Source organism: Aquarana catesbeiana, linkage group LG02, assembly GCF_042186555.1.
Source record: "Aquarana catesbeiana isolate 2022-GZ linkage group LG02, ASM4218655v1, whole genome shotgun sequence".
NCBI classification, from domain to species: domain Eukaryota; kingdom Metazoa; phylum Chordata; class Amphibia; order Anura; family Ranidae; genus Aquarana; species Aquarana catesbeiana.
The window spans coordinates 25045839-25070432 of record NC_133325.1 but is presented as its reverse complement, the minus strand read 5'-3'; the positions used below and the strand labels follow the sequence as shown (position 1 = coordinate 25070432).

The 24594-nt window shown below is 43.3% G+C and overlaps 1 pseudogene; it reads left to right on the top strand.

Annotated features, from left to right (window-relative positions):
• Window positions 1-24235, top strand: part of LOC141126706 (uncharacterized) — a 190568-nt pseudogene extending 166333 nt beyond the window's left edge.
• Window positions 24236-24594: the final 359 nt, after the last annotated feature.

Sequence of the window (24594 nt, the reverse complement as noted above, 5' to 3'; positions counted from 1 at the left end):
AGACCCCCCCCTCTGTATATAACCTCCCTCTATATTATATATAACACAGACCCCCCCCTCTTTATATAACCTCCCTCTATATTATATATAACACAGACCCTCCCCTCTGTATATAACCTCCCTCTATATTATATATAACACAGACCCCCCCTCTGTATATAACCTCCCTCTATATTATATATAACACAGACCCCCCCTCTGTATATAACCTCCCTCTATATTATATATAACACAGACCCCCCCCTCTGTATATAACCTCCCTCTATATTATATATAACACAGACCCCCCCTCTGTATATAACCTCCCTCTATATTATATATAACACAGACCCCCCCTCTGTATATAACCTCCCTCTATATTATATATAACACAGACCCCCCCTCTGTATATAACCTCCCTCTATATTATATATAACACAGACCCCCCCCCCTGTATATAACCTCCCTCTATATTATATATAACACAGACCCCCCCTCTGTATATAACCTCCCTCTATATTATATATAACACAGACCCCCCCTCTGTATATAACCTCCCTCTATATTATATATAACACAGACCCCCCCTCTGTATATAACCTCCCTCTATATTATATATAACACAGACCCCCCCTCTGTATATAACCTCCCTCTATATTATATATAACACAGACCCCCCCTCTGTATATAACCTCCCTCTATATTATATATAACACAGACCCCCCCCCTGTATATAACCTCCCTCTATATTATATATAACACAGACCCCCCCTCTGTATATAACCTCCCTCTATATTATATATAACACAGACCCCCCCCCTGTATATAACCTCCCTCTATATTATATATAACACAGACCACCCCTCTGTATATAACCTCCCTCTATATTATATATAACACAGACCCCCCCTCTGTATATAACCTCCCTCTATATTATATATAACACAGACCCCCCTCTGTATATAACCTCCCTCTATATTATATATAACACAGACCCCCCCTCTGTATATAACCTCCCTCTATATTATATATAACACAGACCCCCCCCCCCCCTGTATATAACCTCCCTCTATATTATATATAACACAGACCACCCTCTGTATATAACCTCCCTCTATATTATATATAACACAGACCCCCCCTCTGTATATAACCTCCCTCTATATTATATATAACACAGACCCCCCCCTGTATATAACCTCCCTCTATATTATATATAACACAGCCCCCCCTCTGTATATAACCTCCCTCTATATTATATATAACACAGACCCCCCCTCTGTATATAACCTCCCTCTATATTATATATAACACAGACCACCCTCTGTATATAACCTCCCTCTATATTATATATAACACAGACCACCCTCTGTATATAACCTCCCTCTATATTATATATAACACAGACCCCCCCTCTGTATATAACCTCCCTCTATATTATATATAACACAGACCACCCTCTGTATACAACCTCCCTCTATATTATATATAACACAGACCCCCCCCCTGTATATAACCTCCCTCTATATTATATATAACACAGACCCCCCCCTGTATATAACCTCCCTCTATATTATATATAACACAGACCCCTCCCTGTATATAACCTCCCTCTATATTATATATAACACAGACCTCCCCCCTCTGTATATAACCTCCCTCTATATTATATATATAACACAGACCACCCCTCTGTATATAACCTCCCTCTATATTATATATAACACAGACCCCCCCCTCTGTATATAACCTCCCTCTATATTATATATAACACAGACCCTCCTCTGTATATAACCTCCCTCTATATTATATATAACACAGACCTCCCCCCCCTCTGTATATAACCTCCCTCTATATTATATATAACACAGACCCCCCCTGTATATAACCTCCCTCTATATTATATATAACACAGACCCTCCTCTGTATATAACCTCCCTCTATATTATATATAACACAGACCCCCCCCCCTGTATATAACCTTCCTCTATATTATATATAACACAGACCCCCCCCCCTGTATATAACCTCCCTCTATATTATATATAACACAGACCCTCCTCTGTATATAACCTCCCTCTATATTATATATAACACAGACCCTCCTCTGTATATAACCTCCCTCTATATTATATATAACACAGACCCCCCCCTCTGTATATAACCTCCCTCTATATTATATATAACACAGACCCCCCCTCTGTATATAACCTCCCTCTATATTATATATAACACAGACCTCCCCTCTGTATATAACCTCCCTCTATATTATATATAACACAGACCCCCCCTCTGTATATAACCTCCCTCTATATTATATATAACACAGACCCCCCTCTCTGTATATAACCTCCCTCTATATTATATATATAACACAGACCCCCCCTCTGTATATAACCTCCCTCTATATTATATATAACACAGCCCCCCCTCTGTATATAACCTCCCTCTATATTATATATAACACAGACCCCCCCCCCTCTGTATATAACCTCCCTCTATATTATATATAACACAGCCCCCCCTCTGTATATAACCTCCCTCTATATTATATATAACACAGACCCCCCTCTGTATATAACCTCCCTCTATATTATATATAACACAGACCCCCCCTCTGTATATAACCTCCCTCTATATTATATATAACACAGACCTCCCTCCCTGTATATAACCTCCCCCTATATTATCATATAACACAGACCCCCCCTCTGTATATAACCTCCCTCTATATTATATATAACACAGACCCCCCCTCTGTATATAACCTCCCTCTATATTATATATAACACAGACCCCCCCTCTGTATATAACCTCCCTCTATATTATATATAACACAGACCCCCCCTGTATATAACCTCCCTCTATATTATATATAACACAGACCCCCCCTCTGTATATAACCTCCCTCTATATTATATATAACACAGACCCCCCCTGTATATAACCTCCCTCTATATTATATATATAACACAGACCCCCCCTCTGTATATAACCTCCCTCTATATTATATATAACACAGACCCCCCTCTCTGTATATAATCTCCCTCTATATTATATATAACACAGACCCCCCCTCTGTATATAACCTCCCTCTATATTATATATAACACAGACCCCCCTCTGTATATAACCTCCCTCTATATTATATATAACACAGACCCCCCCCCCCCTGTATATAACCTCCCTCTATATTATATATAACACAGACCACCCTCTGTATATAACCTCCCTCTATATTATATATAACACAGACCCCCCCTCTGTATATAACCTCCCTCTATATTATATATAACACAGACCCCCCCCCTGTATATAACCTCCCTCTATATTATATATAACACAGCCCCCCCTCTGTATATAACCTCCCTCTATATTATATATAACACAGACCCCCCCTCTGTATATAACCTCCCTCTATATTATATATAACACAGACCCCCCTCTGTATATAACCTCCCTCTATATTATATATAACACAGACCCCCCCTCTGTATATAACCTCCCTCTATATTATATATAACACAGACCCCCCCTCTGTATCTAACCTCCCTCTATATTATATATAACACAGACCCCCCCCTCTGTATATAACCTCCCTCTATATTATATATAACACAGACCCCCCCCTCTGTATATAACCTCCCTCTATATTATATATAACACAGACCCCCCCCTCTTTATATAACCTCCCTCTATATTATATATAACACAGACCCTCCCCTCTGTATATAACCTCCCTCTATATTATATATAACACAGACCCTCCCCTCTGTATATAACCTCCCTCTATATTATATATAACACAGACCCCCCCTCTGTATATAACCTCCCTCTATAATATATATAACACAGACCCCCCCCCTGTATATAATCTCCCTCTATATTATATATAACACAGACCCCCCCCCCTCTGTATATAACCTCCCTCTATATTATATATAACACAGACCCCCCCTCTGTATATAACCTCCCTCTATATTATATATAACACAGACCCCCCCCCTGTATATAACCTCCCTCTATATTATATATAACACAGACCCCTCCCTGTATATAACCTCCCTCTATATTATATATAACACAGACCACCCTCTGTATATAACCTCCCTCTATATTATATATAACACAGACCCCCCTCTGTATATAACCTCCCTCTATATTATATATATAACACAGACCCCCCCTCTGTATATAACCTCCCTCTATATTATATATAACACAGACCCCCCTCTCTGTATATAACCTCCCTCTATATTATATATATAACACAGACCCCCCCTCTGTATATAACCTCCCTCTATATTATATATAACACAGACCCCCCCCCCCCTGTATATAACCTCCCTCTATATTATATATAATACAGACCCCCCCTCTGTATATAACCTCCCTCTATATTATATATAACACAGACCCCCCTCTCTGTATATAACCTCCCTCTATATTATATATATAACACAGACCCCCCCTCTGTATATAACCTCCCTCTATATTATATATAACACAGACCCCCCCCTGTATACAACCTCCCTCTATATTATATATAACACAGACCCCCCCCCCTGTATATAACCTCCCTCTATATTATATATAACACAGACCACCCCCTCTGTATATAACCTCCCTCTATATTATATATAACACAGACCCCCCCTCTGTATACAACCTCCCTCTATATTATTTATAACACAGACCCCCCCCTGTATATAACCTCCCTCTATATTATATATAACACAGACCCCCCTCTGTATATAACCTCCCTCTATATTATATATAACACAGACCTCCCCCCCCTCTGTATATAACCTCCCTCTATATTATATATAACACAGACCCCCCTCTGTATATAACCTCCCTCTATATTATATATAACACAGACCCCCCCTCTGTATATAACCTCCCTCTATATTATATATAACACAGACCCCCCCTCTGTATATAACCTCCCTCTATATTATATATAACACAGACCCCCCCCTCTGTATATAACCTCCCTCTATATTATATATAACACAGACCACCCTCTGTATATAACCTCCCTCTATATTATATATAACACAGACCCCCCTCTGTATATAACCTCCCTCTATATTATATATAACACAGACCCCCCCCCCTGTATATAACCTCCCTCTATAATATATATAACACAGACCCTCCCCTCTGTATATAACCTCCCTCTATATTATATATAACACAGACCCTCCCCTCTGTATATAACCTCCCTCTATATTATATATAACACAGACCCCCCTCTGTATATAACCTCCCTCTATATTATATATAACACAGACCCCCCCCCCCTGTATATAACCTCCCTCTATATTATATATAACACAGCCTCCCCCCTCTGTATATAACCTCCCTCTATATTATATATAACACAGACCCCCCCCCCCTGTATAACCTCCCTCTATATTATATATAACACAGACCACCCTCTGTATATAACCTCCCTCTATATTATATATAACACAGACCCCTCCCTGTATATAACCTCCCTCTATATTATATATAACACAGACCCCCCCTGTATATAACCTCCCTCTATATTATATATAACACAGACCCCCCCCCCCTGTATATAACCTCCCTCTATATTATATATAACACAGACCCCCCCTCTGTATATAACCTCCCTCTATATTATATATAACACAGACCCCCCCCTCTTTATATAACCTCCCTCCTATATTATATATAACACAGACCCTCCCCTCTGTATATAACCTCCCTCTATATTATATATAACACAGACCCTCCCCTCTGTATATAACCTCCCTCTATATTATATATAACACAGACCCCCCCCCCTGTATATAACCTCCCTCTATATTATATATAACACAGACCACCCTCTGTATACAACCTCCCTCTATATTATATATAACACAGACCCCCCTCTCTGTATATAACCTCCCTCTATATTATATATAACACAGACCCCCCTCTGTATATAACCTCCCTCTATATTATATATAACACAGACCCCCCCCCCCTCTGTATATAACCTCCCTCTATATTATATATAACACAGACCACCCTCTGTATATAACCTCCCTCTATATTATATATAACACAGACCCCCCCCCCTCTGTATATAACCTCCCTCTATATTATATATAACACAGACCCCCCCTCTGTATATAACCTCCCTCTATATTATATATAACACAGACCCCCCCTCTGTATATAACCTCCCTCTATATTATATATAACACAGACCCCCCTCTGTATATAACCTCCCTCTATATTATATATAACACAGACCCCCCCTCTGTATATAACCTCCCTCTATATTATATATAACACAGACCCCCCCTCTGTATATAACCTCCCTCTATATTATATATAACACAGACCCCCCCTGTATATAACCTCCCTCTATATTATATATAACACAGACCCCCCTCTGTATATAACCTCCCTCTATATTATATATAACACAGACCCCCCCTGTATATAACCTCCCTCTATATTATATATAACACAGACCCCCCCTCTGTATATAACCTCCCTCTATATTATATATAACACAGACCCCCCCCCCTGTATATAACCTCCCTCTATATTATATATAACACAGACCCCCCCTCTGTATATAACCTCCCTCTATATTATATATAACACAGACCCCCCCCCTCTGTATATAACCTCCCTCTATATTATATATAACACAGACCCCCCCTCTGTATATAACCTCCCTCTATATTATATATAACACAGACCCCCCCCCCCCCTCTGTATATAACCTCCCTCTATATTATATTTCCGTAAATAGCCACCCTCCAGCTAGTATATATAGTTTCTTCCTATATGTATCCCTCTCCCATATACCATATAGAGCCCCTCTGCATACATAACATTCCTCTTTATAACATATAGATCCTTTTGCCCTATGTGACTCTTACTGCATAACCTTGCCATTTCTATATAGAGATTCCCCATTACGGTGACTGTGCTTTACACAGAGAGTCCTCTCCTCCCTCCCTATACAGATGAAGCAGGATGATGTCTCCTCCAAGTGACCAGAAGCTGCTCTGAACCTCCATGATGCAGGTGACCTACGAGAACTTCCAGGGTCACATGACTGCTGTTCATGGCCCCCGGATTCCAGGTGATGGGGGCTGCTCTGTAGTAATGAGCCTCTGGGTAGGCTCAGCCCTCATCTTATATAACAGACAACTATAGAAAAGATGGAAAGAAGCTGTATAGGTTATGGTGTGTGTTATATATGTGAGCTGCAGAAGTCCCTGTGCTGAGGTAGGGACCTCCACCATCTCCTGATCAGCAGCACTGGATCCAGCCCCTGCCCAGCAGTATCTGGCGGGAAGATGGACATTTAATAAACCCTGGCAGTTCCCACCCTCTCCCCCGTATTACCCCAACACTGGAGAAGTGTCTGTGGAGCTAGCTGGATTAGACTTGGTTGCTTAGTTATAGGCTGGTAGTTAGTTGCGTTAGGCTTGGTTATCTCTTACTCGGTGCAGTATTAGTGTAGTAAAGTTAAGCTGGGTTGCATTATATACAATAAGGGTTAGTTAAGTCAGTTGGGTTAGGCAGGGATGCTTAGGATTAGTATTAGAATAGTTTATTGAGTTCGGCATTATTATTTAGTATTATGCCGCGTACACACGGTCGGACTTTTCGTCTACAAAAGTCCAACGGACGCTGACGGACTAAAGCTGGCTGGTAATCCGATCGTGTGTGGGCTTCTCCGGACTTTCAACGGACTTTTTTAGCCTCAAATCCGACGGACTTTAGATTTGAAACATGCTTCAAATCTTTACGTCGTAAGTACGACGGACCCCGAAATCCGCTCGTCTGTGTGCTAGTCCGACGGACAAAAACCCATGCTAGGGCAGCTATTGGCTACTGGCTATGAACTTCCTTATTTTAGTCCGGTGTACGTCATCACGTACGAATCCGTCGGACTTTTGTGTGGTCGTGTGTAGGCAAGTCCGTTCGTAAGAAAGTCTGCCGCAAGTCCGCCGAAGGTACGTCGGAAGTATGTCGGACAGGCTGTCGGACTTTTGTAGACGAAAAGTCCGACCGTGTGTACGCGGCATTAGGGTTGGAGTAATAAGTTGGGAGAAGCTTAGGGCTGTGCTTTTGTTTTTGCACCTAGTGTCCTCCCTCCTGAAGGTGGTGCTCTTATCCAAATTACCTTGTGAGTTAAAAAAATTCTACTTATCACTTCTGAAAACATTTGAGCTGATGTTCCCACCCTAAGAACACATTTTTTTTTAGGGGCCAATAACCTACTTACCCTCTTCTGTCCCCTTTCTTCCATACTTTCTTACCCGACAGCAAGGGGATGCAATGATGGAAACACAGAGGTGAAGCTGTCAGGTAAAATACCCAGAAGGTGCAGAAGAAATAGAATGGATTTAGTAAACGTTTTAGGAGAGGATCCCTTGTTACCCCCCCCCCATCCCCCTCCCTTGTCTAGAGTCAGCCAGTATTTGTGTCTTGCAGGCTTTGGTGACGTTTGATGATGTGGCGGTATGCTTCTCGGAGGAGGAGTGGAAGGGACTAAAGGACCTCGAGAAGGATCTGTACTGCCAGGTGATGACGGACAACTACAAGAACCTGACTGCGCTGGGTGAGCCTTTCTACTGTTCACATGAAAATATGTGATGCCTCTCTATACAGCTGCATTATCTTTCCTGGATCACGGTGCAGTATGGAGATATAGGGGGGCAATGTATTAAAGGCAGATAGACCGTGCACTTTTGCAAGTACAGTTGATCCAGATCTTAGTAAAGTAGTGAAGCTTTACTTCGCAAGGAATACCCAATCACGTCCAAGGAAAATAAAAAAACAGCATTTTTGCTTGCACATGATTGGATGATAGACGTCAGCAGAGCTTCCCCTCATTTACTAAGTTAACGGATCCCCATCGCAGTCCGCTTGTGTGCTTCCATTAGTACACTGCTTCCTCCAATCTGGACCTTTCAGATATCATATATTACAGCCGAATATTGTAACCAAGGACCAGACGATACTAGCTCAGTTACAAAGCTTGGACATGAACTTTATTTTTTTGAGATCCCACACAAATATATATATACCAGGATGACAATACAAACTGTAACCAGAAACCTAATTAACATGAACTAATTAACTAATCTTTTAACCAGACTAGGTGACTCAGAGATATGACCTTTCAGGTCAGCCTTGTCGTCTCCTAGTTCACTGACTATACAATACACATCATTATAAATATCAACACAGAACTCCTTCATACAATAGCAGAGTTAATTAGCACAAACAACAATGGGTGAAAGACTCTTAGAAGCCACACTAGACTTATTTACAATAAACACATTATAGCAGACAACAGACAGGCAGGTGGCTGGAGTTGATGACATTAGCATCTTCTATGAGTCCCCACAGTATGAAGCAGTCACTCATAGGTGTGCGCAGCCTATTGCATTAGGTTTGCACCCCAAAGCTCCAACACATTTGCGTTTGACATATTTACCGACCTCTTCCCCGCTCTCCATCCTGAAACAATGGGAGGAAGGGGGAGCAATGGAGCACAAGGGGGACCTGGGCAACAGAAGGAAGAGGAACAGGGAAGGGAGGGGTGGCGGGGATGGCATATATTAGTACCGATCCCTTATATTTTCCTCCTGTGGCAGCTAAATGTTGACAAAAGGAGGGAGAGGAGGAGAAGCCTACTTTCAGCTGCTGCAGGAGGAAAATATAGATCGGATCCTCTAAATTCCAGCCCGCCACCTCTTCTGTCCAGGTTCTGAGGGTCGGCAAGGAACGATTGTGATTTACCTGTCACCTGCCCACCATTGACAGGTAGCCAACCCCAGGATTAGGGTGTGCCGAGGCACACCTGGCACACCCCTTGCGCACGCCTATGCAGTCACTATTTATAATATGGCATATACAGGGTTCCCAGAGTCTGTGTGTCTTGGGGAGATATGGACTTGAATCCAGAGTAACATTACTCCAAGGGTCCCCAGGCATACACCTCGCAAAGAGCCCATAATCAGTAGGCAAGAGGCTAGCATTCAGTCCTCTCCAAAAACATCTGTCACAGGTGAGTCCATCACACTAAGCTTTGGAGCAACTGCACTTGCAGAGGGCAAAGTCTATTTGCCTTTAGTAAAGGCACCATGGAGGTGCCATGTAATGTGTGGCGGTCTCTCTGCAGGACTCTCATCACCCCCTCCAGAGATTGTGCTGAAGATTGAGAGAGGAGAAGACCCCTGTGTGGACATTGGTGAGGAGACTACAGGTCAGTTCAGGGCTATGCTCATCCATGTTATTAAAATAATCAACAAGTACTAATTCTGCTCCTCAGAAACCCCAACACCCCACAGGCACTACTCTACTGAGGTGGTGAATCTCCACAATTTTCTCCTACACCCTACCATTGCTCTGTGAAGCCACCCATCACATATATATATATAGAGAGAGATATATATATGTCTGACAAAGGGACAGTATCATCTCCATCCTAATATACTGTGTGTGTATATATATATATATATATATATATATATATATATATATATTTATTTATAAAGACAAATGAAGGGACACTATCTCCAGTGCAAAAATATTTTTCTTTACTGAATGAGATCCATACAATACGTGTATTTAGCAGCGGTATGGATTACATTCAGTAAAGAAAAATATTTTTGCATTGGAGATCGTTTCCCTTCGTTTGTTTTTATTGGATATTGGTTGATAATTTGGAGCCCACCGGCACACTTCTTCTGAAGTATACAGGACACAAGAGGAGTATCTCACCCGATCAGTGGATATATACTGTATATTTATATCCACATACTGTGTGTATATGTACGTATATACAGTGCCTTAAAAGAGTATTCATATTCCTTGAAATTTTCCACATTTTGTCATGTTGCGACCAAAAACGTAAATGTATTTTATTGGGATTTTATGGGATAGACCAACACAAAGTGGCTCATAATTGTGAAGTGGAAGGAAAATGATAAATGTTTTTCCCTTTTTTTTTTTACAAATAAATATGTGAAAAGTGTGTGGGGGGGGGGCATTTGTATTCAGCCCCCTTTACTCTGATACCCCTAACTAAAATCTAGTGGAACCAATTGCCTTCAGAAGTCACCTAATTAGTAAATAGAGTCCACCTGTGTGTCATTTAATCTCAGTATAAATGCAGCTGTTCTGTCTTGACTCCGGTGAGCGCCATACAAATACCCCCCCCACACTTTTCACATATTTATTTGTATCATTTATCATTTTCCTTCCACTTCACAATTATGTGCCACTTTGTGTTGGTCTATCACAGTGGTCTCCAAACTGTGGCCCTTTGGTTGCCTTTATCCGGCCCTTGAGGCATTATTCCTGCCACTGACAGCAATAAAGTGGAACTATTCCCCCCAATGACACCAGATCAGGCATTGTTTACTCTCACACTGGGCACAGTTCGCCCCCCCCCCCCCCTAAAGTCTGAGGACAGTAAACTGGCCCTTTCTTTAGAAAGTTTGGAGCCCCTGGTCTATCACATAAAACTATGAATACTTTTTCAAGGCACTGTACATTACTGTATACAGTGTGTTTGCTTTATGAATATTTGTGTTACTCATTACAGTTCCGTTATCAATTACAGTCCTGTCATCTGCAGATAACGCGGCGGTAAATGGACGCAGTGAAGAAGGTCAGACCTGATGGGCTCATTGGAAGCGTGCCAGTCAGCGGCCGGCGGCGAGGGGGGTCAGTAGGAGGTCCCTGCGGTTGGTAAGGAGAGCCACCGGGTCGGGAGAAGAGGAAACGTCTACAAAGAGATCGCCCTTCAGAGAAAAATCTCCTGAAAGTCCCTCCCATACCAGGGTCACTCTGGAAGCCACTTTGCATAATGGCGGCTCCGAGGAGAGAAGTGTTGTGGATGAAGCTGGACTCAGTCCTGGTAGAAAAAGCCTTAAAACACTTGCTGAGACAGATCGTGTCGAGCAGGAGAGTCAGGCGTTGTCCGGTACGGCAGAAAAGACGCACACTTGTGCCCACTGTGGGGAGAGCTGGAGTCACCTCATCGACCTCTTATCCCACCAGATGGGGAACTGTCAGGACCGACCCCACCGCTGCAGCATCTGCGGCAAGACCTTCGTGAAGAAGCAGCACCTGACGGCCCACCGGAAGACGCACACGGAAGATCGGCCGTTCACCTGTAACCAGTGTGGGCAGAGCTTCCGGCAGAACTCCACCCTGACCACTCATCTCTGGAGTCACGCCGGGCACAAGCCTTTCCACTGTGCCTGCTGCCCCAAGAGCTTCAGCCGCAAGACCGACCTGGTGGCCCATGTGAGACGTCACACCGGGGAGCGCCCCTATCAGTGTCCCTACTGCTGGGATCGCTTCATCCGCAAGAAATCGCTGCAGCGCCACCTGCAGAAACAATGTAAGAACGGGGTGGGAGCAGAGCTTCCCCAGGTGGAGGGAGACCCCCAGCTGCATGGAGAGAGACCCTAAAGTTGAAGAGTGCCCAACAGAGACACCACCAACTCCTCCTCGCCCTGAGCCTGCCATTGAGGTGAGATTACCCCATTATAGTCAGCACTCTTATTAACGTTATTTATTTAACTTATTTATCTCATGAGGGTACAGCAGTGTCTATGGATGATACTATGCTGGCCACACATATATCTTCAGCCATTGTTCATTGAGGGGCACAGTACTGTGGATTCCTAACTTGTGGGTGTACTTCCACCTACAGGAGGAGACTAAGCTCAGCAAAAAAGAGGGCCAGCACCAGAATAAGATTTTTTTTTAATGGGACTTTTGCAGTATGGCTTACCGTATATACTCGAGTATAAGTCGACCCGAATATAAGCCGAAGCACCTAATTTTACCACAAAAAACTGGGAAAACTTATTCACTCGAGTATAAGCCTAGAGTGAGAAATGCGCAGCTACTGTAAGTGGAAAAGAGGGTCAACAATGCCCATTTGCAGCCATAGGTCCCCCGAACTTCAAACTTGGTAGTCAAGGGTTCCTAGATGCCCCCTAGCTGCAGCCAAAATTTGGGGTCTCTGGACCCAAAGGGTCCCGAAATAACATTGCTGTAGATAGACACAGTTGACAGGATTTGGGGCCCTGTATCTCGGGGCCACTTGGTGCTAGGAACCCCAAATTTGGTATACAAACCCAGTGGAACTAGCACCACAAAATATCCAAAGCTGGGGTTCCTAGCACCAAGTGACCCCGAGATACAGGGCCCCCAAAAATCGGTTCAGAAAATGTCAAGCACTTTTCTGCAGCAGAGAATGACATTTTGCGAACCGACTTTGGGCCACTTAGTTCTAGGAACCCCATTTGGATATGTTGTAGTGCTAGTTCCACTGGGTTTACACACCAAATTTGGGGTTCCTAGCATTAAGTGGCCCCGAGATACGGGGCCCCAATATCGGTTTGGAAAATGACATTTTTTGCTGCAGAAAAGTGCTTGACTCGAGTATAAGCCGAGGGCGGCACTTTCAGCACAAAAAAATGTGCTGAAAACTTGGCTTATACTCGAGTATATACGGTAGTTTTAATTTGCTTAAAGAGGAGTTCCCACAAAAAAAAAAATAAATAAATAAAAGTCAGCAGCTACAAATACTGCAGCTGCTGACTTTCAATAATCGGACACTTACCTGTCCCAGGGTCCAGCGATGCAGGGGAATCAGAAGCCACGCTCGTCTCCCCCTCCGTTCGGCGTGATTGGCCGCGTAATCATACGGGACCTGACACGTGTCCCATATGATTGACAAGAGGGAGGGGGCAGAGCTGAGCCCTTCCTGCGCCGAGAGGAAGTGATGTCACCAGCCCAGGCACAGAAGGAGGCAGACTACGAGGGACCCCCTAGCAACAGCCATTTAGAGGTGAGAAAAATTTTTTTTCCAAATGTTTTTTGTTTTTTTTAGGCACATTTATGCATTTTTTTTGGGGGGGTGGGGGGTGGAACACCACTTTAATACAAAAAAATGGTCATAAAAGACTACCACTACTCTCCACCATAATTCAAGTGACAATGGTTGTCAATTCACTAAGAGTTCACTAATGGCAACTAAAATGCGGTAAAATAGCGCTTGTGGTAAATTAGTTTTGAAAGTGCAATTCACTAAGAATTTTGCGTTAAAGCGGAAGTAAACCCATCCATAAAACAGTTTCATTTTTCGGCACGTGCCAGAAATGTAACACTCCCATTAGTTGTGTTCTCAACCAAACTGTCAAACCATCCAATGGCTGGTGTCATAACTAATCACAACTAATCACATGTGCAGCGTCATGGCAGTTGTAGATTAAACAGAAGGAAAGATGGCAGCTTCCTTGGCTGAAAACGAAAGAGGGGGTTACTTACACTTTAAATAACAAATGCGGTGTTTGTTCAATTTATTTTTTTCATGCAGTAATTTATCGCATTGAGCCGGTTGCTAAAGGAACAGGCCGGGAAGCCGGCCGCTGCGTCCTTAACAACGGACGACTCATCAGCTGTCAGCGGGTTCCCCACTGGCAGCTGAATGTAAAAAAAAAAAAAACATGGGGGCAATTAAAAACTATGAAAAAAAACAGTGTGGGGCCCCTCCCCCCAATGCATACCAGGCCCTTCAGGTCAGGTATGAATTTTAAGGGGAACCCCACACGAACATTTAAAAAAAAACCGGTGTGGGGTCCCCCCCCAAAATCCATACCAGACCCTTATCCGAACATGCAGCCTGGCAGGTCAGGAAACCATACCAGGCCACATGCCCTCAATGGGGGGGGGGGTAGCTTTGCCCCCCACCCCAAAGCACCTTGTCCCACATGTTAATGGGGACAAGGGCCTCTTCCCCATAACCCTGGGGCTGTGGTTGTGGGGGTCTGCGTCAGGGGGCTTATAGAAATCTGGAAGCCCCCTTTAAAACGGAACTTCGGTCATTTTTTCAACTTTCCATCTAATAAATCTTTTGTTGTTGTTGTTGCTTTAACTTTGGATAGCAAAACATTTTTTTTCTGCCAATAAATCCCTTATACAGCCCACTTCCTGTTTCTTGTCTGGTCATTAGCCTAGGCTTATGACATCATGCACAGCTCTCTCTCTCAATCACGTGAGAGTTTGCCAGGAAGGGAGGGCGGATGAGTCATAAGAGGGCCAATGAGAGCTGCAGAGCTGGTGGTGTGCCTCTGTGTGTCTGTGTAAATCCAGGAAGTGAACAGGCAGCAGCTTCAGCTGCCCACAATTAAAATGGCTGCAGCCAGACTCAGTGGAGGGAGATTTCTGCAGCATATTTGGCAAGTACAGAATCACAGTATATATAAAATAATATGCAAAGTAGTTGGAGGGAAGCTTCAGAATGGCAAAGATGTTTTTATTACAAATTATGTGAGCAGACTACAGTTCCTCTTTAACAAGGGGCCCTCAGATCCTGGCCCCCTTATGTGAATGAGTAGGGGTACATACATTGTACTCATTCACCAAAAAAAGTGTCAAAAAGAAATAAAAACACACACGCACACACAGTTTTTGACAATTCCTTTTTTATAGTTTTCTTTCAGATGTGACGCTGAGAAGAAAGCAGATGCCCAAAATGAAGATGGCCCCCTGCTGGAAGGTCAGGAATGTACGGGCATTGCATCCGGCGAGGTGGTGAAAGCAGAGGTGGAGGTGGAGAAGCTGCACTCCCCTGTTGCTACATCGAGCGATCAAGCCACACAGACTGAGGTACGCTCCCAGACAGCAGGATATGTCCCTTGTGTTGTATCCTCTGTTGTTGGCAGTTACAGTTGTGCTCATAAGTTTTTCCTGGCAGTTGTGGCTGAAATTTTAGTTGGTCTACCTGACCGTGGTTTGGTTTCAACAGAACCCCTCATTTTCCACTTCTTGATTAGAGTTTGAACACTGCTGATTGGCATTCTCAATTCCTTGGATATCTTTTTATATCCCTTTCCTGTTTTATACAGTTCAACTACCTTTTCCCGCAGATCCTTTGACAATTATTTTGCTTTCCCCATGACTCAGAATCCAGAAAGGTCAGTGCAGCACTGGATGAAAGATGCAAGGGTCTGTCAGGAGTCCAGAAACTCATTGACCTTTTATACACACACACTAATTACAAGCAAACAGATCACAGGTGAGGATGGTTACCTTTAATAGCCATTCAAACCCCTTTGTGTCAACTTGTGTGCATGTTATCAGGCCAAAATCACCAGGGTATGTAAACTTTTGATCAGGGTGATTTGGGTAGTTTCTGTTGCCAATTTGATATAAAAAGAGTAAACACAGTTGATTGATAATAAATGGCTTCAGCCAAACACTAACCACGAGTGAAAGAAAAGTGTTTGTGTTATCATTCATATTCTCTGAAAAATGGCCAAGAAATCATAAATTCTGCAAGGGTATGTAAACTTATGAGCACAACTGTAATTCTCCTCCTCCCTCCCCACACCCCCGCTGACCTAATCTTCCTTTGCCTTGAAGGTTAATACAAAATAAAGTGTTGTCACAGTGTCTCTTTAGGAAAGCCTGACTATCCCCGCCCCTTTCTGCCCAGCTCCACCATTCATAAAAGCCGTACAACAGTGTCTGTGAATGGAGGGGGTGGAGCTATTGATCATTTCCTTTTTTTTCTTCCCCACGCTAATAGTATGAGGAGAAAAAAAATAAGCCGATTACCGGCTTGTGTAAACGGGACCCACACAGTGACCGCCACTGCCGCTAACCAGTGCCACCTACCTGTGCCCACCAATGCCACCTAATAGTGCCCATCAGTTCTGCCAATCAGTGCCACCTACCAGAGATTCATAAGCGCACATCAAAGAAAGAGAACAATTACCTGTTTGCTAAATTTTATAACAATCTATGGAATCTGTTTTTTTTTTTTGTTTTTGGTGCAATGCTTTGCAGGCTGCAGTGTAAAAAAAAATTCAGTGCCTTGAAAAAGTATTCATACCCCTTGAAATTTTCTACATTTGTCATCTTACAACCAAAAACGTAAATGTATTTTATTGGGATTTTATGTGATTGACCAACACAAAGTGTCAATACTTTGTAGAACCGCCTTTCTCTGCAATTACAGCTGAAAGTCTTTTTGGGGATGTCTCTACCAGCTTTCCACATCTAGAGAGGGACATTTCTGCCCATTCTTCTTTGTAAAATATCTCAAGTTCTGTCAGATTGGATGGAGAGCGTCTGTGATCAGCAATTTTCAAGTCTTGTCACAGATTCTTGATGTGATTTAGATCTGGACTGTGACTGAGCCATTCTAACACAAGAATATGCTTTGATCTAAACCATTCCATTGTAGCTCTGGCTGTATGTTTCGGGTCGTTGTCCTGCTGGAAGGTGAACCTCCGCCCCAGTCTCAAGTCTTCTGCAGACTCTAACAGGTTTTCTTCTAAGATTGTCCTGTATTTGTCTCCATCCATCTTCCCATCAACTCTGACCAGCTTCCCTGTCCCTGCTGAAGAAAAGCATCCCCACCACAGGAAGCTGCCACCACCATGTTTCACGGTGGGGATGGTGTGTTCAGGGTGATGTGCAGTGTTAGTTTTCCCCCACACATAGCATTTTGCTTTTAGGCCAAAAAGTTGAATTTTGGTCTCATATGACCAGAGCACCTTCTTCCACATGTTTGCTGTGTCCTCCACATGGCTTCTCACAAACTACAAACAGGACTTCTTATGACTTTCTTTCACCAATGTCTTTCTTCTTGTCACTCTTCCATAAGAGCCCTTTCCCACTGACAGCACGAGGGCATTGGTGGTAAAGTTAGTTAGTTAAAGCTAGTTTTAGCAGCGCTTTACTGTTGTTTTAGAGGCGTTTTTCGGCCACTAGCAGGGCACTTTTAACCCCTGCTAGCGGCGGAGGAGCTGCCGAGGCGCTTTGCAGGCACTTTAGCGGCGCTGCCCATTGATTTCAATGGACAGGGGAGCTTTAGGAGCGGTGTATACACCGCTCCTAAAGTACCTCAAAGATGCTGCTTGCAGGACTTTTTTTGACGTCCTGCCAGCGCAGCGCCCCCATGTGAGAGCCCTCGGGATTTCACACAGAATGCATATGAGGCATTTTTCAGCGCTAAAGCGCCTGAAAGACACCTCTAGTGTGAAAGGGGTCTTAAGGTCAGATTTGTGGGGAACACGACTAATAGTTGTCCTGTGGACAGATTCTCCCACCTGAGCTGTGGATCTCTGCAGCTCCTCCAGAGTTACCATGGACCTCTTGGCTCTTCTCTGATGAATGCTCTCCTTGCCCGGCCGGTCAGTTTAGGTGGACGGCCATGTCTTGGTAGGTTTGCAGTTGTGCCATACTCTTTCCATTTTCCGATGATGGATTGAACAGAGCTCCGTGAGATGTTCAAAGCTTGGGAGATTTTTTTTTTATAACCTAACCCTGCTTTATACTTCTCCACAACTTTATCCCTGACCTGTCTGGTGTGTTCCTTGGCTTTCATGATGCTGTTTGTTCACTAAAGATCTCTAACAAACCTCTGAGGGCTTCACAGAACAGCTGTATTTATACTGAGATTAAATGACACACAGGTGGACTCTATTTACTAATTAGATGACTTCTGAAGGCAATTGGTTCCACTAGATTTTAGTTAGGGGTATCAGAGTAAAGGGGGCTAAATACAATTGCCCCCCCCCACGCTTTTCATATATTTATTTGTAAAAAATGTTGAAAACCATTTATCATTTTCCTTCCACTTCACAATTATGAGCCACTTTGTGTTGGTCTATCACATAAAATCCCAATAAAACACATTTAAGTTTTTGGTTTTAACATGACAAAAATTTGGAAAATGTCAAGGGGTATGAATACTTTTTCAAGGCACTGTAATAAATGCACATTTTTAACCTACAAAATCGTGTGCATTTATTTCATTACTCATTTCATTTCATTATTTATTTTATTACATCATTTTTTTTTTACAAAAGGTGAACCCAGCCTTTAATTTCTTACTGGAGAAGGTGAGTATGAATCTGAGGCCACCTCTGATGAACACTGAATCCTGAAGTCAGTGGTGGGCATTGTTCATCTTCATGCTAAAGTTTTGTCAATGAAGCCTCCGGCCTGCGTGTGTCACAGTGGATATACAGCGGGTAAAAGAAGTATTGAACACGTCACAGTTTTTCTAGGTAAATCTATTGGTAAAGGTGCTACTGACATGAAATGTTCCCCACATGTTGGTAACAACCCATGCAATCCATACATACAAAGACACCAAAACAAATACATTCAGAAATGAAGTTCTGTGTAATAAAATGGAAGGACACGGGGAAAAAGTATTGAACCCGCTAAACTGAAATGTATTTAATATTTGGTACAAAATCCTTTGTTGGTGATGACGGCTTCCAGACTCCTCCTGTATGGAGAAACGAGTCGCATGCATTCCTCAGGTGTGATTTTGGACTATTGTTCCACACAAACAGTCTTCAAATCTCGAAGGTTCCATGGTCCTCTTCTATGAACTCTGACCTTTAGTTCTTTCCATAGATTTTCTATTGGATTCAAGTCAGGTGATTGGCTGGTCCATTCTAGCAGCTCTATTTTCTTTCTTTATAACCAATGGAGAGTTTCCTTGGCTTTGTGTTTGGGATGATTGTCTTTCTGAAATGTCCTCCCTCGTCTCATCTTCATCATCCTGGTAGAGGGCAGCAGACTTTTATAAAGAATGTCTTGGTCCGTCTTTCCATTCATGCTTCCTTCAAAGATATGATGTTTGCCAGTACCGTATGCTAAAAAACAGCTCCGCCCACACAGCCCCGCCCACACAGCCCCACCCACACCATGATGTTCCCACCTCCAAACCTCACTGTTGGTATGGGGGTGTCTTTTGGGGTGATGTGACCTCCAAACATGGGGTGTATTATGGCATCCATAAGAGTTCCATTTTGGTCTCATCTGACCAGACTATATTCTCCCACGCAACACTCCATTGCTGAAAACAAAGCATGTTGTGCAACAAACTTTTAAGCGAGCTTCAACATGCTTTGTCTTCAGCAATGGAGTCTTGTGTGGTGAGCGTGAATACAGGCCATGGCGGGTGAGTGCATTACTTTTTGTGTACCTGCTAATAATTCCAGGTCTTTATGAAGTTCTCCACAAGTGGTCCTTGGCTCTTGGACAACTCTTCTGATAATTATTTTCACTCCTCTGTTAGGAATCTTGTGAGGAGCACCTAGTCATGGCCGGTTTTTAGTGAAATGATGTTCTTTCCAGTTCCAGGTTATGGCCCCAACAGTGCTCACTGGAACATTCAGAAGTTTAGAAATCCTTCTGTAACCAATGCCATCAGTATGTTTTGCAACAATAAGGTTGTGAAGGTCTTGAGAGAGGTCTTTGCTTTTACACATCAGGAGATGTTTCTTCTGTGACACCTTGGTAACGAGAGACTTTTTATAGGCAATCAATTGAGACTGAACCAGGATTGTTTTTCTAATTACTGATAGACTTCAACTGGTGTCTTGGCTTTTAATGCCTTTTTGCACTTCCCTTTCTTCACGTGTTTAATACTTGTTCCCTGTGTCCTTCCATTTTATTACACAGAACTTCATTTCTGAACGTATTTGTTTTGGTGTCTTTGTATGTATGGATTGCATGGGTTGTTACCGATGTGTGGGGAACATTTCATGTCAATATCACCTTTACCAATAGATTTACCTAGAAAAACAACAACCGCACCAATTGGTTCAGAGGGGATCAAAGCTGTGGGGATTGAAGGCCACCATGGCAGAGCATCACTTGCCAGCTCTCAAAGGGGGATTTTACAGGGCATCATGCTAAGGGATGTCCATTTACTAATTGCAAGCTGGAAAATAGCACCCAGTCTAGGCAGCCTAGATCACATGATTTCTTGCTAGCAATCATCAGAGGGCTTATTGTCAGGCAGACCCCAATCAGCGGAACGTGAATAATGTCCTCAGTGAGTATAGGAAAGGTTCCTCTCCACCCACATGCAGACACACTATGCACTCACCAGACTTAATCGACCCCTATTACAGGGAGTCAAATTACACACATGGGAAAATCCAAGATGTCATACATGAGGTCACAGGAATGAATCCAAACCGCTGCCGTCATCCATTCAATATATATATATAGATTGCGTATTCAAGGCTCTAGTTTTGCCATATAGAGAGGGAGAGGAAAGAACACTCTCATGGTGCAGTAATTTAAATCATTTATTTAAAAAAGAAAGTTGTATTGCACTTACGTCAAAGAAGACCAGGATCAGCATGTTACATAGTTACATAGGAGATGAGGTTGAAAAAAGACACAAGTCCATCAAGTCCAACCTATGTGTGTGATTATGTGTCAGTATTACATTGTATATCCCTGTATGTTGCGGTCGTTCAGGCGCTTATCTAATAGTTTTTTGAAACTATCGATGCTCGCCGCTGAGACCACCGCCTGTGGAAGGGAATTCCACATCCTTGCCACTCATACAGTAGATGTATTGTTATAGGAATCCCAGGTTTGCGTTCTAACTGCTTTCCAGCTGACCAGAAATGACGTATCTCAAACACCACCCAACGCCGTTTTGTCAGCCTACGTCTGACGTCTTCAGGGTTTACCACCCCCCCCCCCCCATTTCCTATACAATACATGCTGATCCCGGTCTTCTTTGATGTAAGTGCAGAATAACCTTCTTGTTTAAATAAATGATTTGAATTACTGCACCATAAAAGTGTTCTTTCCTCTCCCTCTCTATATGGCAAAAGTGGATATTCTCTCTCTCTCTCTCTCTCTCTCTCTATATCTATAGATAGATATATATATCTATAGATATATATATCTATCTATAGATATATAGATAGATATATATAGATAGATATATATTGAATGGATGACGGCAGCGGTTTGGATTCATTCCTGTGACCTTATGTGTGACATCTTGGATTTTCCCATATGCGCAATTTGACTCCCTGTAATAGGGGTCAACTGAGTCTGGTGAGTGCATAGTGTGTCTGCATGCGGGTGTGAGGAACCTTTTCTATACTCACTGAGGACATTATTCACGTGTGGGATCTATACATGGACTTCACAATTTTTATGTATTTTTCATAATTCAAGTGAAGATGTATTTATTTATTCACTATGGTGATTTATGATATGTAATTTATGATATAAGAGCGCGGTTCCTTTGTTTTTCACCTTAAAGGTGTTTTTTTTACACTTTTACAACACGCAGCTCTTTATTGTAGTTTATTTGTTTTTTGGTCATTGATTTGCTCGGGTTTGGAACCTATTGGTTCCCATGTTTTCTGTTAGACCCCCAATCAGCAAGTCTAAAAAGAAGATAATCCTACATATGTTCTGAAGAAACATGGCTGGCAAATATGGCCATTTAAAGAAAAAATGAATCCCAAACTGTTTTGTTCCTTTTGAACCATATTTATATTTCAGTTTCTCTTGTTGTCATTTGAATGTTACCCCTGCAAGTCTAATTCTTGCTGTTTTTCTTCTTTATGGCGGCAGAACACAAGGCCGGGTCGGATCCAGCAGCAGGTATTGCGGGAGTTGAGGCGGTGCCGCAAAAGCGCGGCCCGTGCTCAGCACGAGAGGGATTGCATGAGAGCCGCGATGGACCACCTGATACAAGAAATGAAGGAGCTGAAGGAAATGATGGGCGCCATCTGTGCTGCCAATGCTTCGCCCAGTGTTGGCGCTCTGCGGCCTACTGCTACTCTGGCCCAGAATCGCTGTTTGTTGTGGAACCAGGCCTCCGAGGAGCGGCAGTGTACAGAATCGGCCCGGGCCTCCCCAGAAAGCAGTCTACAGTGTGCCTACAGATCCCCTCTAGACACCGTCTCCGATCAGAGACACGATAACCTTTCCTGGTTGTACAGGAATTCTCCTGACCTGGAAGACGATATGTTACCCACGACCACCATCAAACGAGAGGAGGAGCCGGAGACAAGCCCCTCCCCCGAGTTTCCCTTTTACAGATTCCCCCAGTACGCTTCCCTGCAGACCGGAGAGCGTCTACCCAACATCGCCATGCACCCGCTCAGCACGGAGAAGGAGTGGACGCTGTTGGCCCGCAGCGCCGGGAAGCCGGGCAGGTTTGCGGCTCTCGTCTTCCGCGCCCTCGTCCCCTTCGACATCTATAAGAGCTGGGTGAACCGTGTCAACCTAGACGGCTTGCGAGGCAGGAAGGGGATCCCGCTGAACGTCAAGCAGCGCGTGATGGCGATCGTGGAACGCCACTTCAGTCTGCGCAAATGCGATCACAGCGAGGTGCGCAACAGGCTGAACGAACAACTGCGCACCAGGCGCAAGAGCGACAAGCTTCCTCAGTCGCTCTACCAGCCTGTTGTGCCGTATTAGATCAAAAACTGCTGCTGAAAACCTACAAAATGCCACCAAGTCCCTCCCCCTGCGCTTCTACAATCTAAGTGGGGGTGTGGGCATTGCAAGCACTTATCCCACTCCACCCTTAATCATACGAAACTGCATGAGAAGCCTTCTGTGCGTGCTTTGCAGCATTAACCAATCCCATTGCTGGAGACATCAGTGCTTCCCGCCGCTGCATCCCAGCAGAGGCGTCCTCCACTGTAACTTGAATAGCAGATAAAGATTCTTTTCATATTCCATGTTGACAGTTTTCAGTTACAGGCGGATGAGAAAATACTAATTATACAGGTGGAATGTTTTCATCTATAAGGTACTGGCTGTGCAGGTAGGAGGTTCCACCAGTCACATCTCCCCCTTCTACTATATGGAGGTGCACCTAAGAGGCGGCGCACCCCTCTGGTTACTGGAAGGAGCTGCCATACTTCTCATAGCCTGCGGAGCCCCTGAATGAGAGGGTGCCTGGGGCCCCATTGCTCTGGATGTGTTGTCCTGTATTTTCCAGCTGAGAAAGAACGCACGGACAGGGGAAAATCCATGGTTCTTCCATATAGTGTGTTCCTGCTCCTGCACACTGCATTCTGGGTGTGCCAAACAGCATTTTGCCAATCAGGATGGAGACTCTAAAAATGTCTGTAGCAGAGGTCAACGTATTTCCCCATGTGTTCTGATGTGAATGAGCCCCCACTTCCACCTGTGCATAAATCCACTGTCTTCCCTGGGTCCAGCATGGAAGTCTTCAGACCAAGAATCAGCAACCCTTTTCACATGAAGACCTCATTCACTTGGGCGCTGAGGCCCGTGTACCAAGAAGGCCCTAGACCAGTGATGGCAAACCTTGGCACCCCAGATGATCCCCAAGACTAAGCTCTAGAGGGGGTGGAGGGAAACACATTGGGGACGATATGATACAGAGCTTAATACCACTTTCTCAACATGTTTCGATTTCTAAAGCTTCTTCAGGAGATATAATGTGGCATCTGGTCAACTATAAAATGAAAAATAAACAATAAACAATAAATAATGGTTGCTATGTATACCTTAGACATGAGTATTTATTGTTTATTTTTCATTTTATAGTTGATCAGATGCCACATTATATCTCCTGAAGAAGCTTTAGAAAGCGAAACATGTCGAGAAAGTGGTATTAAGCTCTGTATCATATCTTTATTAGAAATATTCTGTAAATATTTAATATTGTGTTGCTTCGTGTCTCTTTTTTAAAGATTTACTAATAAAATATATATTTTTTATCTTGCAATTTTTTTTATTTGCCTATTGAGCACCCTAAAA